The sequence below is a fragment of the Gossypium hirsutum genome, chromosome A09, assembly GCF_007990345.1.
Source record: "Gossypium hirsutum isolate 1008001.06 chromosome A09, Gossypium_hirsutum_v2.1, whole genome shotgun sequence".
Lineage (NCBI taxonomy): Eukaryota > Viridiplantae > Streptophyta > Magnoliopsida > Malvales > Malvaceae > Gossypium > Gossypium hirsutum.
The window spans coordinates 73,051,463-73,066,266 of NC_053432.1; the positions used below are offsets into that span (position 1 = coordinate 73,051,463).

The window sequence follows — 14,804 nt, forward strand, 5'->3', positions numbered from 1 at the left end:
ACTTTTCCTACAATGAAAATAATATACGGCCAAGGCCATCGTCAAGCCTCTAAATGTGCACACGGACATAAATGCTTTTATCCCTTAACAATTGATAAACAATTAAAGGAAAAACGAGTGAAGCTTACGGGAATGTTCAGAATGAAAAGGTGGTCCAGTTTGTGATCTGGGAAAGACAGTGATGAAGTATAAACTCAGAAAAAATTATGAGAACTTGTTAATATGGGAATGTCACCCAGAAATTACAGTTGAGACGGATTGGCAAACAACTAAGGAATCTAGGAAACTGCGTATCAGAATTTAGGGTTTTAAGTTTAGCTCAATTAGTTCATATTATTATCTTTATCAAAAAAATATCAGCGTACAGTATTCAAAAATTCGACTGAATTAGTCTAACTGTTTTTGATAAAGTAACTTCTAGTTCATACAACTATTTTTAATAAAGTAGCATCTATCAGGCTTGAGGTTTAAATTCAACACATACAACATTTCTAAAATAGCATATAACAAGTTTGGCCAAAATAACTGAATGTCGGATAGAACTCAGAAAAAAAAACGATTACACTCCAATTGCGTAATGATCTCAAATGCCAATTCATATTCTAGAGTTTCAACGTTACCAATTACCTTGCTCAAGTTCGGCAAAAATCCAAGCAGTTATGCGTTCTATCTCAAGAAACCGAATAGCATAGAATTATATGTCTCAATATTGAATCGTGGAAAGAAATACTGAACGAATCAACGCTTTAAGCTCTTTACAGAAAAAAATATAGACAAGATCGAAAAATTCATCATAATTGTTAAATGCTTCTTTCCCCAAAATAGCTAAATTAAACAGTAGCAAACCTGGGGGAGAAATGAGATAAAAGCGCAGGAAAGCTGCACCGGATAACAGTTTGAATGGAAAGAAAAAAAAGCGAACCGCGTTTCATTTTTCTTTAATCGAAACAGCAGATCTAAGGGCACATGAAAATATCAGGAATAAAAAGCTCGACTTTATTTAAACACTAGACAATTTTAAACGAAAGATAAACATTCAAATGGACGATCTGGATCGAGAAACGAACCTCTTTTTGAATTTGTAGGATAATGAAAGAAAATGATGAAGCAGCAGATGATTTAGTTTGAGAAAGATGACAGGGTAGTGTTGGAGAATTTGCCGCCTTTTTTCTCTTTCTCGGCTCCTTTCCCTCCTTAAATTTGAAGGCCCCTTCGTTTTTTCAGCCCCTGTGATGCTCGGCTGGCGCTGGGCTCCTGATCGGACTTAGCGGCCTGTATTTCACTGGCTTATTGATCCAAGCTTTAGAGGGCATTTGTTCTGTTAAATACTTAAACATTTAGGCCTGGAATATTTTCCAGGTTTTCATTTTTTTCTTTTTAAGTATTTTCCAGATTTTCTTTATTCAATATCTGAAAGATTAACATGTATGTTTGTGTCTTTGAAATATATTTATGCATGGTGCTTTACTTGCGAGTTAGTTTTTTTTTTATCAGTACGATACTACTTGTTATTTAAGTAATCAAATTTGGCATTGATATGAAATAAATATTTTATCATAAATATTATGTGATTTCTCCGATGGTCCAATATGATAATAATATATCAAATATTAACGTATTGAATGAAAAATAATTATAATTGAGGTATTTTTCATGTTTGTGTTTTATGACTAATGAAGATTAATTTTTTCGGGGATATATGGTTGCTCCCAACAATATCGTCTCCAAAGTTTGAATATATATTTTTCCTTAATAGTACAAGATTTGAAAAGAAAATATTTTATACTTCGAAAATTTGGGTTCCATTTAATTTCTAAAAATATTTTTTATTTATATTTATATTTTCTTTTTCTTTTTTTAAAATTTTTTATTTTTTATTTTTCATTTTTTAAAAATTGAATAACACAAATATATATTGTTTAAAAAAAACTTAAGAGTTTTCAAACTTTGGTAAAAAAATCAATTAAGCTTATTCGCAAAAAAACGCACTTAATTAAATACCTAAACTCTCAAATCATATCAATTAAGTTCCTTAACCAATATTTTTCGTTTTGACCATTACATCATTGACGTGGCCATTAATGACGCGGACATGATGGTCTATGTCGAAAAAAATTTATTTAAAATTATTTAAAATTTTTATATTCAAAATGAAACTTGACAAATGGATGTCCAAGAACGATTGTCCAAGTTCTTGAACAATCATTTGTCCATTAAAATTATAAATTTTTAAACATTGTTCAAATTTTAAAAAATATTAAATTTTAAAAACATAAAAATTATCAAAAAAATCATTTAAAAGTTTAAGCTGAAATGAATTCTGGACATGTGGTTGTTTAGACTGAATTCAAGATAACTTTTATAAATTATATAAAGTTTAAAAATAAAGATCAAAAATATTTTCTTTAAAGTATGAGATTTCCATCAATAATTTAATTTTATCGGTAATTTTTAAGCTATATAAAATAAAAAATAATAATTTAGAAAGACAAACAAATATTTTTAATTTTATTAATTATACTGATAAAGTTTAAAAAACGTGTGAATATATCCTTTTCTTTTCTTTTTTTACATGTGCATTAAGTGTAACTAATCATAGCTAATAGTTATTACAATTTAAATAAACTAATTCTATGAAGATTTCAATCAAGTATATTAATGTATAGCACTAGATGTAAGTATGTAACTATCAACAGCTAATAGTTATTATAATTTATTAAAATAAATAAATTAGGTGAGATTTCAATTTAGTATATTAATAATGTTTTTTATTTACTTAAAAAAACAAATTGAAAGAACTTTAATATCATTAAATTTAAAATAATTTTTAAATAAAAAATCAATAAATATTTTTATAAAGTAAATAATTAAAATTTATTAAATTAAAAATAAATTTATATAATTTAGAAAAATCATCTAGAATGAATATGGACATATAGTTGTTTAGATATAAAATGAATCTAAACACTGGTATGTCCAATTTTATTTTAGACTTAAACATTTAAATGATGTATAACATTTTTTTTTGAACTTTTTGAATTTTATTTAAAATTTTTATAAATTTTAATGATGTTTTGCAAATTTATAATTTTTAATAAGTTTTTTTTATTATTTTAAAAAAATTAAGTTCGAAATGAACCTAAACCAATAATTGTCCAAGTTAATTCTAAACTTTTTTTTGTTGTTGGCATGGTAGTTGACAGGGCATCGCCACGTTAACAACTATTTCTAACATGGACTGCCATGTCAACACTGTTAATAATCACATCAGCTACGTAAAGTTTAAAGACAAAGGATGTTGGTCAAAAGGTTTAATGGATGCAAATTGGGAGTTTGAAGCTTTAATTGAGTGTGTTTATTTCGCAGAGGGCCTTAATTGGTTTTTGTTTTGCCAAAATTCAAAGGTTTTTTTACCTTTTAAGCCCCCAAAAAATTGTCCAAATGTCACGTGTCAACATCATATGAAACCACCATTTGACATGATGGTTTCGTAGAATGTTTGTTAGGATTTGTGCTTAATGCGGTGGATGAATAAACAAATTTTTCTACATGATTATTTAAGATTTTTATATGTTTATTCTTAATGGTTTTTTTTATATAGAAAACAAGAAACACCCTAAACTAATTAGCGAGACACTAATATAGAAAAGGTGACTTCGATTGCATCCACTAATAACAAATTGCTAACACCCAATGCAGTTCATAAAAAAAAAATCAAATCCATGTCAAGCTCCAAGTTATCATTGGCAAGCTAGTCGATAAAAAAATTCTCCTCCTTTGGGACATACTTCAACTACCACTGCTAATCTCTTCTGAACAAATCCCTAATATTTTCAATGATGCAAAACAACAGATTGTGTAATGACTCAGTTTCCAATGGTATTGAAAAAGGCGATTTCGGGATCCCGTTTCTGTAAACCGGGTCTGCAACATTTAATAATGATGTTTACGAAGCTAAAGTATTGATGAATTGAAATTTGGTTAAGTGGTTTAACCGAAATTGTGAGTATTAATGACTTAGGGACTAAATTGTAAAAGTATAATAATTATAGATTTTTAATTAGATTAAGGCTTGGGGACTTAAATAGAAATTATCCAAATGACTAAAATGGAAAAATAAACATATTCTAAATAGATGGTTGTGGGATGTGATGTTTAATGTCATTAGTTTAAGTTAATCAAATATTAAAGCTTAATTAAACATGATTAAGTTAATTAATTAAGTTTAATTAAATTTAGACCTAGTATGTATACAATGTGATAGTCGAAAAAGATGAAACATCTTCATCTTTCACCACCATCCACCACTGAAGGGTTTGGGAAGCTTGGTTTTTAACTTTCAGCCCTTAATTTCAAGTAAGTCCCTAACTATTTTTCTTTAATTTTTACAGATTTGAGGTCGTGGGAGCTTGAATTAGCCAACACATATACTAATTTGTAAAGCTATTAAAGTTTTGAAAGTTTCCATTGTTGAGAATTGATTGAAATTTGTGTGAAATTGGTTGAAATTAAGCTCAATTTATGAAAAGGACTAAATTATAAAGTTTAATTGTTAGTTTTGTACCTTAGGGACCAAATCAAATAAAATGAAAAATTGTCATGAATTGTTGGTATGGGTAGAAAATAAAGGGTCCTTAATGATTTTTGGTGAAATTGGATTTTAATCCGAAGCCCTAAATTGAAAGTTATGTTTGTCTCGATTTTAGGGATTAAATTGAATAATTTTCAAAATTTGTAAAATTTTGTATTTGATTCTGACTCGGCTGGAATTTGATATTGTGATGTGTTTTATGATTATACATAGCTAACGATAACATTAAATCGTCATGAGGAAAGGAAAAGCAAAAATCGTCGACGAGTAACGCGCGAAAATCTCAGTTTATACATTTATGATTTAAGGTCATTTTAATTTATGCATTTTCATGTTATCTATATGTGAGATTTTCAAAGTGATTATGTACAGGAAATTTGAACTATTGGATTGAGTTTGAATATGAATTGCTGAAATAAATGACTAAAGTGAATAAAATGTAATATAACATGAATTGTTTAAAATATGATATGTATTATGGAATTGAGTGAAAATATGTATTGAATGATATGGATTAAATAGGATATGATAATGAATTGAATTATGATGGTGGATATGATTGAAAAATGATATAAGTATTAAATTGTAAATGTTAATGAGTATTGGTACCTTATTAACTAGTCAGGATGAGTTGGATATAATTGGCATGTCATAAGATTGGATTGTGTGCGGGACAATGCATTTACGCGCCAATATACACTATGTGTGCCAGTACGCATTTCAAACGCTAGTATGCACTTACGTGCCATTAACCCTACTTCAATTTATCTGATGATGCACTTCGGTGTAAGTTTGGTGTGTTGGTTAGATGATTCGAGTATCCGTCCGAATCTAATTCAAGTTAATAGGAGATATGAATCAAAAGCTAGTAAATAAATTGGATATGGTAGTGAATTGAAATAAAGATGATACATTATCATAATGTGATTTTGTTGTAAACGAGCCCTAAGGGCCACAGTGAATACAAATGAGTCATCAGACTCCAAAGCTAATTCGAATAGTATTAAAGCCAAAGCATAAGAGATGAATGTCTTGGTACACAAATGATATGATGCTAATGGCATATTGTATAAATGAATGTTTGATCATGAAATGGTATGAATTGAATGATTGCTAATGGTTAAATGAGTTGAAGATAGTTATATATATATGATGAAATATTGGTAAGGTTGTTTTGAACTTAATATAAGTATTTTCCATATGCAAGTGATGGTTGGAAATTGCTTGCCACCTTGTAACATGAATTGGTTGATTATTTTGTGCATATAAGCATGTTTATTTTGAAGTGTATCAGTAATGCTTCTTATTTATGTCTTGGTTCATAAACATACCACTGAGCCCTTCATTTTGGTCTTTTGGCATGTACCTAGGGACTTTTGGTAAATGTATCAAATGCTTAAGTTGTATGTGATATTATCTTTTGTTAATGTTTTGAAATTGTAATTGAATGTGTTCAATTAATTGGGTTGGTGTCTCATGATAGATGGTTATTGTCAAAATGTTGCCTACATAAGAGTACGGGGGACTATTAAGCAAAGCTAGACACAGATTGACTAAATTACGTAGAGTCGCCACTAATCAATTAGGACTAGGTTGGTTATCCACCTATCATCTAAAATTCTAGAATTAATACTACGAAAAAATCCTAATAAATCTAAACTCGATCTCATCACCGAATTCCAGGTTTGGGAGTACGGTTACGTGTGGGGAAGGTTATAACACCCCACAACGCCTATTCGGGGTTAGTCCTATGAGGTCTTAAGAGCTAGATTTTTTTTATTTAAGCATATTAGTGTCTTAATCTAAGATAAAATCTTACGGAAATCTTAAATAAAAACTCTAAAAGAAATGCCTCCGGTTTACTTGTAGTTCGATTAAGATGTGTTCACCAAACTTATCTAACTTGAAACTTAAGTTAGAGATTTTTACTTTTAACTGGAGCCCTAAAGGACACCTAAATAACTCTAATAAAATGTCTTCAATTACTAAAATTAATTTTATTTTAGAATTCTACTAAAAAAAACCTAGAATTTACCGATGAATTAAGAGAAATATTAAAATACATCTACAACTTATTCGATTTATTATTATGTATTAGGCCCAATTTGTCCGGCCCACTAAATCAAATAAATAAAACCAAAAATAAATAAATAAGTCCAAAACATCAAAGTCCATTTACAATAGTTATCAGTCCAAACTACAACGGCCCAATATAGCCCAAAATTACAATGCCCGACAGGCCCAACAACTTGAAAATTTTCAGAAAGCCAGAAACCTTAGGGTTTCTGGCGCCGCTGCTTTCGTGCCACATCAGCACGCTTCGTCCCGAGACCTGACATCCTCTGCCGTCGTTTCACCAAAGAAGCAAGAGGTCTGCTTCCCCGTCGTTGACTGAGCATCACACCTGCAAAAAAAGACAAGGAAACAGAACAGGAACAGAAAAGAAACAACAAGCAACAGTAGAATAAACAGTAGAACAACAGTGTATAATCGGCTATAAAAGCCATCAACAACATGTAATGATTTTTTTTACACACGATATCAATCAAAAAAGCAGAACTCAAAGTTGGAAAAGGTTATTTTTTAATTAGTTTTTTTATATAAAACATAAAAACAAAAAAGAGGGTTTGAAATCTACCTGTTGCTTTGTACCTCGCCACCATCGAAGCTCCTATTCGTTCTCGAAAGCCATGGGACCTCTTTAAGGTCTTAGTTCAGGCTTCGCTACAAAAGACACGACGGGTCAGAAGGCAAAGAGGGAGCGGTGTTTAGATTTTTTTTTCTTTTTTAGGCTTTCGCCTTTAAATTCGAAATTTAGAAAGAAAAAAAAGGGGAAGGAAAAGGGCCGGAAAGGAACTTTTTTTGAACTCCATCGACCAGAGGCGACGATCATCGTCGTCGATGACCGGTGGCCACGACGTATGGGTGACGGTGCCCATAGTCGGAGCAAGGGCTAGTTCAAAGAAAAAATAAAGTTTTTTATTTTTTTGAAACTGAGTTTAAAATGATTTTTTTTTGTTTATTTTGTTATTAATATCCCATGTAAAACGACACCGTTTTGGACTAGTTTTTCAGACATCAAAACGACGTCGTTTTAACAAAATCCGCGTGTAACAGCCTAATTTTCAGCGGTATCGGGAATAGAGATTTGAGATCACTAAATCCGACGGGTGAGTTGAAAATTTAGTAAATTAATACCTATGAGTCAAATGTGAATATAAAAGCATTTTTGAATTAGTGAATTTGGTGATTTAAAATAATTAATTAGGTAAATTGGGTCGAGAATGAGGTATCGAGACCTCGACTTCATAAATCGAGCCATAAATATTTTTAGAAATATTTATGAAGTGATGGTGAGGTAGTAATAAAATTTAGTCAGAAAATTTTGACGTTTGGGTGGTTAATTAAATAAAAAGGACTAAATTGAAAAGGGTGTAAAAGTTGCTAAAGGATTAAATAGCTCAATTGTTAAATGAGGAATGACCTAAAGTGCAAATAATCCCAAAGGATACATTTTGGGCGGCAATTGCTGAGAAAAATGAGGAAATGCGTGAAACAAGGGCAAAATTGGAAAATTGACAAAATTGGCTAAATAAAAATGGGACTAAATTGGAATATCTAGAATTCTCTTCATTTCTCTTCATATTCATCAGCTGAAAAACAGCCATGGAGGAGGGTTCAAGCTGGTTTTCATACTCTAGCTTCATGTAAGTTTAATTCTTGCTTTCTCCTTGAAATTTTTATGTTTTTGGACTCTTACAATTGGGTCCAACTTACTATTTCATTAGTTTTTGATTCCATGTCTAATTTTTGAAGTTGATATGGATGAGTGCTGGAAGTATATGATGATTTGGCATGGAATTAGAGCTTTAAATTGTCTATATTCTGATTTTATTGAAAGAATTGAATAGAAAGTGAATGTTTGGGACCTAATTGTAAAAGAGTTTGAAGTTAGAGTTTTATGTGAAAATTATGAATTTCAATAGTTATGAAATAACTTATAATGTCTAGAAAAGTATTAATTGAGAAAATTATCTTAATTTAGAGGTTAATTGAGCAAGGACTGAATTGTATGAATTGTGAAATTTGGGGTAAAATGGAAATCAACATTTTGCACTAAAACTGTTTTGGGCAACAGCAGTAGTTTAACTTTGAAAAATCACCAAAAATTGTAGAAATCGAATTAGAGGATGAATAAAATATTAAATTAAAGCTTATTAAGTCTAGTTTCTTATAAAAGAAATTATGTAAGCAATGGATTTGTAAATCATGAGATACAATAACTTTTTTGAGACAAGGTCAGAATGATTTCGGGTTCCCCTGTTCTGAATTTGTAAAATCATAAAAAATTGGATAAAAATAATTAGAGACTTAAATTTATATATTTAGAATCCTGAATGAGTTTATTTTCAAGAGAAACAAAGTAGGACATCATTTGAATCTTGTACGAGAAGATAATTAATTTTTAGTGAAGAAGGGTCGGAACTGTTAGACAGCAGAACAGGGGAGACTTCAATGAATAAACTGTATTAATTAGCCCAACCAAAAATTATGAAATTTTTATGGTAAGAAGAAATATGAGTCTAGTTTCTGGGAAAATTTATGGATATTAATTTGGAGTACTATAGCTCAAGATAAAAATAATTTAGTGACTATGACACCGATGGACAACTTGAATATTCACATAAGTAGATAGTGAAAATTATGGATAATGTTACTTACAAGTGTGTTGTTTATACTAAGGATGTGGATGGAGAGGAGGAGGAGGAAAATATACAAAAATATATGAATGACTTGTGTATAAATTGATCACATGCCCGATTATAATCAATAAGTGTTGGATTAGAAATGATATAATGTTTTATTTGGAATATTTATTATGAAATTATGCTTATCGTTATAATACAAAAATTGAACTTGTGAGTTTATATGTCTAAATTTTAGTGATTATTTGTTAATTTTATGAATTTCATGATGTGTTATTTCACATGTATTGATGATAAAATCGTGAATAATGTAAAAGCATGAAAATTGAATAAATGATAAAATTGAACATTTCAGTTTAGTGACAAGATGAATTGAAGGAAAAGACCATGGTTGGACCATGGCAACAAGTGATAAGTGATAGCTTCGGCTATACTTATCTGATCAAGGAAAAGTGAAAGTGATAAGTGATAGATTCGGTAATTTAAAACCCTAAAAAAGATCTTAAATATTGTTTATAATTTTTCTAAGGTAAATGGTAGGAAAGATCTTAAGTACTAATCTAAATCCAAATGTAAAAACCGTATGGTTTCATTAAAATATAACACCTACTTAATTAACTTCATGTCAACAATTATAGGATGGAAAAATGACCTACAGTTCCATTTTTTTAAACGAATAGTAATAAAATAGGAAAACTAATTGAATTGGCTAAAGCTAATGAATTTTTTTTTAATTCGACTGGATTATAACTTAGAAATTGTAACACATAAAAGTCCATTGGGTTAAGCCCAACTAATTGGTCCTAAGAAAATAGAGTGAAATCGGGCTACCAGCAGATTGGCCCATAAATTAAAAAAAAACAAATTCAAACAGAAAGTAAAATTCTATCTTTGCTCCAGTCAAACAGGTACAGCTGTTCCTCATTAATAGTTCTGTCGTTTCATCTGCCCAAAACAGCTGTAAAACTATAGCAGATCTTCTGAAAAATCTTTTGCTTATCTGCCTTCTTTTCAAACGTCACCAGTTCTTTCATTTCAGGAGTCACAATTCATTTTCCTGCTTCCAGGCCGATAGACTTGCACATAACATCTTCTCTTTTAACTTGAAGATCCCAAACAATTTTGCTCAATTTCTCCTCTAACCAGCCTTGAAGTCACTCCCTCCAGGTATTGTTCCTCACCATTCTTAAGTGTTTCTTTTGCTAATCGATGGGCTTCTGTGTTTTCTATCCTTGGGATGAAGTAGAAACTTATTTGTTGAAAATGTGACTTTAAGCTTTGAATATCACGTATAATTGCTCCTATTGTTGATCTGTCGCGATTTGCCTCTTGACATTTTGTGATAACCGTCTTCGAGTCTCCTAATATGTCCAGTATATGAAAGCCTATGTTAATTCCTAATTTTGTTGCTTGGAATCCTGCATGTGCTTCTGCCGCGAACGGAGATGCAACATTGTCATGAAAGATCGATTTTGTTGCTATGGTTCTGCCTCCCTCGTCTTTAACAACTAAGCCTGACGCTGATCGGAAGTTTAGTGAGTCAAAAGCCGCGTCGAAATATATAGCCACGTTCGCCCTTTGTATTTGCTGTTTGGGTATCGCATTTACTTCCAAGATAAGTGCCTTATTCTTGATACCGTCCAGTTCTGAAATGTAACTATTAATTTGTTTGGAGATATCTTGACTGGTCTTGACTTGCCTTCATATATTAGCTTGTTCCTATTTGCCCAGATGAGCCAAAGTCCACAACAAAAAAGTCTGCATTGCTCATTCGTCCCTTGATTGAAAACCCAAGTAAGCCAATTCCAAAGATCTGGAATGCTATTGTTAAAAACCCAGTTAAAGTTTAACTGATTCCATATTTTCTTCGTTGTAGGACACAATCGGAAAATGTGGTTGGTATCTTCTTCTCCTTGATGGCATCTCATGCAGTGATCCTCGATCGTCACTCTTCTCAGCTTTGGATTAGAAAAAGTGGGCATGTAATTCCATGAAATTTTCCACACTGTAATTTTGATTTTCGAGGGCATGTTTAGGCGCCACAATTTCCTGTAAAAGTTTTTAGTCTCGGCCTGTGCGTAATTACTAGGATTCATTGTAGTATCCTGTAATAGTTTATAGGTACTTCTTACTGAAAAGTTCCCAGATGGCTCTCCTCTCCACACCTGAAAGTCTTCATGGGTAGACTTTGTTAGCGGAATTTACAGTATTTTCCTAGCAATATCTGTAGGAAATGTACGGACTATCAAATCACTTTTCCATGTTCGATTATCTTCGTCGATTAAGTCAGACACTAATCTAATATTATCATTCCCGCTGTTGTTCTGTATTATGTCTTCAGTCACTCCCGACACCCAGAGATCAGTCCATACTGAAATGTGTTCTCCCTCGCCAACCCTCCAGCATAATCCTTCTTCCAATAGTCGTTTTGCTGACCAAATACTCCTCCAGGTAAGTGAAGGTGAGTTACTTAAAGGAGCATTTAAGAAATTCATCTCTGGATAGTACTTAGCTTTTAAAACACGGGCTAACAAAGAATTCGGATTATTAATAAGACGCCAACCCTGCTTCGCTAACAATGCTATATTAAATTTATCCAAACTACGAAAACCTAAACCGCCCCATTCTTTCAACGAGCACATATCCTTCCAAGCACACCAATGAATCCCCATTTTCCCCTTATTTTTCTGCCACCAAAACTTTGCAATTATACCATCCATTTCCATGCATAAAGATTTAGGGAGTAAAAAACACGTCATTGAATAAGTTGGTATAGATTGTAAAACAGCTTTGATAAACACTTACTTACCACATTGTGAGAGATATTTGATACTCCAATTATCAATTCGTTGTCTTACTCCATCCTTAAAAATTTGGAACGCTTCCTTCTTTTTTCTACCCACCAAGTTCGGTAGCCCTAGGTATCTTTCGGGATCACTTGAACTTCGTACTCCAAGCACTCTACCTATCGTTCTTCTTTCTTCCTCTTGCGTATTTTTATTTAAAAAAATAGTGGATTTTGAAAAATTAACTTTTTGGCCCGAGCATACTTCATATTCGTGCAGTATCTGTTTCAGAAAAATTGCACACCTCTCAGTAGCTTCCCCAAACAGCATACTATCATCTGCAAAAAGTAAATGTGAAACCTGCGGACCGCTTCTACTTGCCTTGACACCTCTCACTATTTTCTCTTGTGCTCTGTAAGCATTAAATTTTTGTCCGACTAGAATTTGTGTTTAATTTTCAAAATTTAAAAAAAAAATTAAAAAAAATAAAAATTGCATTTTGACCCCTAAACTTTTCCTAAATTTCATTTTGACCCTTAAACTTTCTTTAAATTTCACTTAGACCCTTAAACTTTCATTATATTTCATTTTAATCCTAAATTTTCTAAAAATTACATTTAGCCCCAGAAGTTTTGCTGCATTTGTGATTTGGTCCTTCAGACAAGTTACGTGATTTGGGGCACCCACTTCCCAGATTTTTAGGCCACAAACATGGGTGGCTGCTCCTTCCCCACTTGTTACCTGCAAAAAAGAAGCAAAACCAACTATAAAAAGGAGTTTAAACTCCAAAAATCAGAGGACCCCGACGAATCAAAAAAAAGGAGAAAAAGAAAGTTTCAAAAAAATTTTCAGCAGCAAAAAGAAAGAGGAGAAAGAGAAGAGGAGAGCCCGACCACAGCCTCCGAGGGCGGAGGAGATCGACGCAAGTGGCAGCGGCGGTGAAAGAGGCTAGAGCCGAAAGAGGGAAGGAAGAAGAAGAAAAGAAAGAAAAAAAAAGAAAAAAGGGGAAAGAAAAAAAAAAGAAAGAAAAAAATAAAAAATAATATATCGGGTCGACCCGACCCGGATTCAACCCGCGAACCGACCCAACAGGCCCAGCAGTAGCAGGCCAGCCCAAAAAAAAACTAAAGCAAAAAAAAAGCAGCAAAAAAGAAGAAGAAAGAAGCAGAAAAAAGAAGAAGAAAGAAGCAGCCCAAATGCAGGCCCAGCGCAGCAGCAGGCCCAGCAGGCCCAGCAGGCCCCCAGGCCCAGCGCAGTAGCAGACCACCCACACCAGCAGGCCAGGCCCAAGCCAGCAGCCCAACCGGCCAGCCCAGCAGAAAAAAAAAGAGAAAAAAAAAGAAAAAGAGAGAAAAAGAAAAAAAGAAAAAACAAGAAAAAAGGGGTTCAATTTTGTGTTACCCGTTCGGCGAAGCTTGTGTCTCGAGATTTTTTGGTAATTTCGTTTTTTAATTTTAATTTAATGCTCGTATTTTCTTCCGTTTTAATATTATTAGTATTTTATGCATTTTTATATTTTGGCATTTATATTTTTAATTTAATTTAATTTAATTCAATTTTTATTTTATTTTATTTTATTTTAAATACTTTGAATAAATAAGGCAACGAATCGATTTAACATGAACTCGTTGATTTCATCGCTATGTTAGGTGAATATCACCGGTTCGCGTTAAAATCGATACGCCCTTTTAAAATCGAAAAATATTCAAAAAATTCGTATTTTCAAAAAAAAAATCCTCGCGTTTCGAAATTTTCGTGTCTTCAAAAAAATTTCTCGTGTTTTCAAAAATAAGGTAACGAATCGATTTGACACTAATTCGTTGATTTCATTGCTATATTGAGTGAATATCACCGATTAGTGTTAAATGCGATACGTGCTTAATGAAAAATCAGAAAAATTTTCGTGTTTTCAAAAAATTCCATTTTTCAAAATTTTTCGTGTTTTTTTAAAAAATTTCCATATTTCTAAAATTTTCGTGTTTAAAAATTTCGTATTTTCAAAATTTTTATTTTTTTCAACAATTCTCGTGTTTCACAAATTCTCGTATTTTAAAATTTTTTATGTTTTAAAAAATAAATTTCTCGTGTTTCAAATATTGTCATGTTTTAAAAATTTTCATGTTTCTAAAATGTTCGTATTTCAAAAAATCCTCGTGTTTTCAAAAATTCTCATGTTTCAAAAATCTTCGTGTTTTCAAAATTCTAGTGTTTCAAAAATTTTCATGTTTTCAAAAATTTCCCCTGTTTTCAAAAATTCTCGTATTTTAAAAATTTTCTTTTTTTCAAAAAAAAAACTTCCGTGTTTTATAAATCTCCGTGTTTTCAAAAAATTCTCGACTTTCAAAAAATTTCGTGTTTTAAAAAAATTGACATTGTTTCATAAATTTCCGTGTTTCAAAAAAAATCCTCGTGTTTCATAATTTATCAAAATTTTTGTGTTTTCAAAATAAAATTGTGTTTTAAAAATAAAATTCGTGTTTTCAAAAAAAAATTCTCGTGTTTCAAAATTTTCGTGTTTTTTTAAAAAAATTCGTGTTTCTAAAATTCTTGTATTTTAAAATATTTCGTGTTTCGAAAAAAGGTTGTGTTTCAAAATTCTCGTGTTTCAATTGGATCACGACTAAATATTAAATTGAACTTGTATTTTTAAAAATTAAGACAACACATGTTTAACAAGATACCAATTTTGGGCGTCGCGAGGGTGCTAATACCTTCCTCGCG

The 14,804-nt window shown here is 31.5% G+C and overlaps 1 long non-coding RNA gene across 3 annotated transcripts; it reads left to right on the forward strand.

The window, feature by feature from the left end:
• Positions 1-10,042: 10,042 nt before the first annotated feature.
• Positions 10,043-13,570, forward strand: LOC107889567 (uncharacterized). 3 transcript variants are annotated; one of them, XR_005901193.1, is made up of 3 exons: positions 10,196-11,091; positions 11,174-11,532; positions 11,639-13,570. It is a non-coding gene; the product is annotated as an uncharacterized lncRNA (long non-coding RNA). The 3 variants fall into 3 exon arrangements; XR_005901194.1 differs by lacking the exon at positions 11,639-13,570 and having other exon boundaries at positions 10,196-10,464; positions 10,743-11,091; positions 11,174-11,586; XR_001681781.2 differs by lacking the exon at positions 11,639-13,570 and having other exon boundaries at positions 10,043-11,091; positions 11,174-11,586.
• Positions 13,571-14,804: the final 1,234 nt, after the last annotated feature.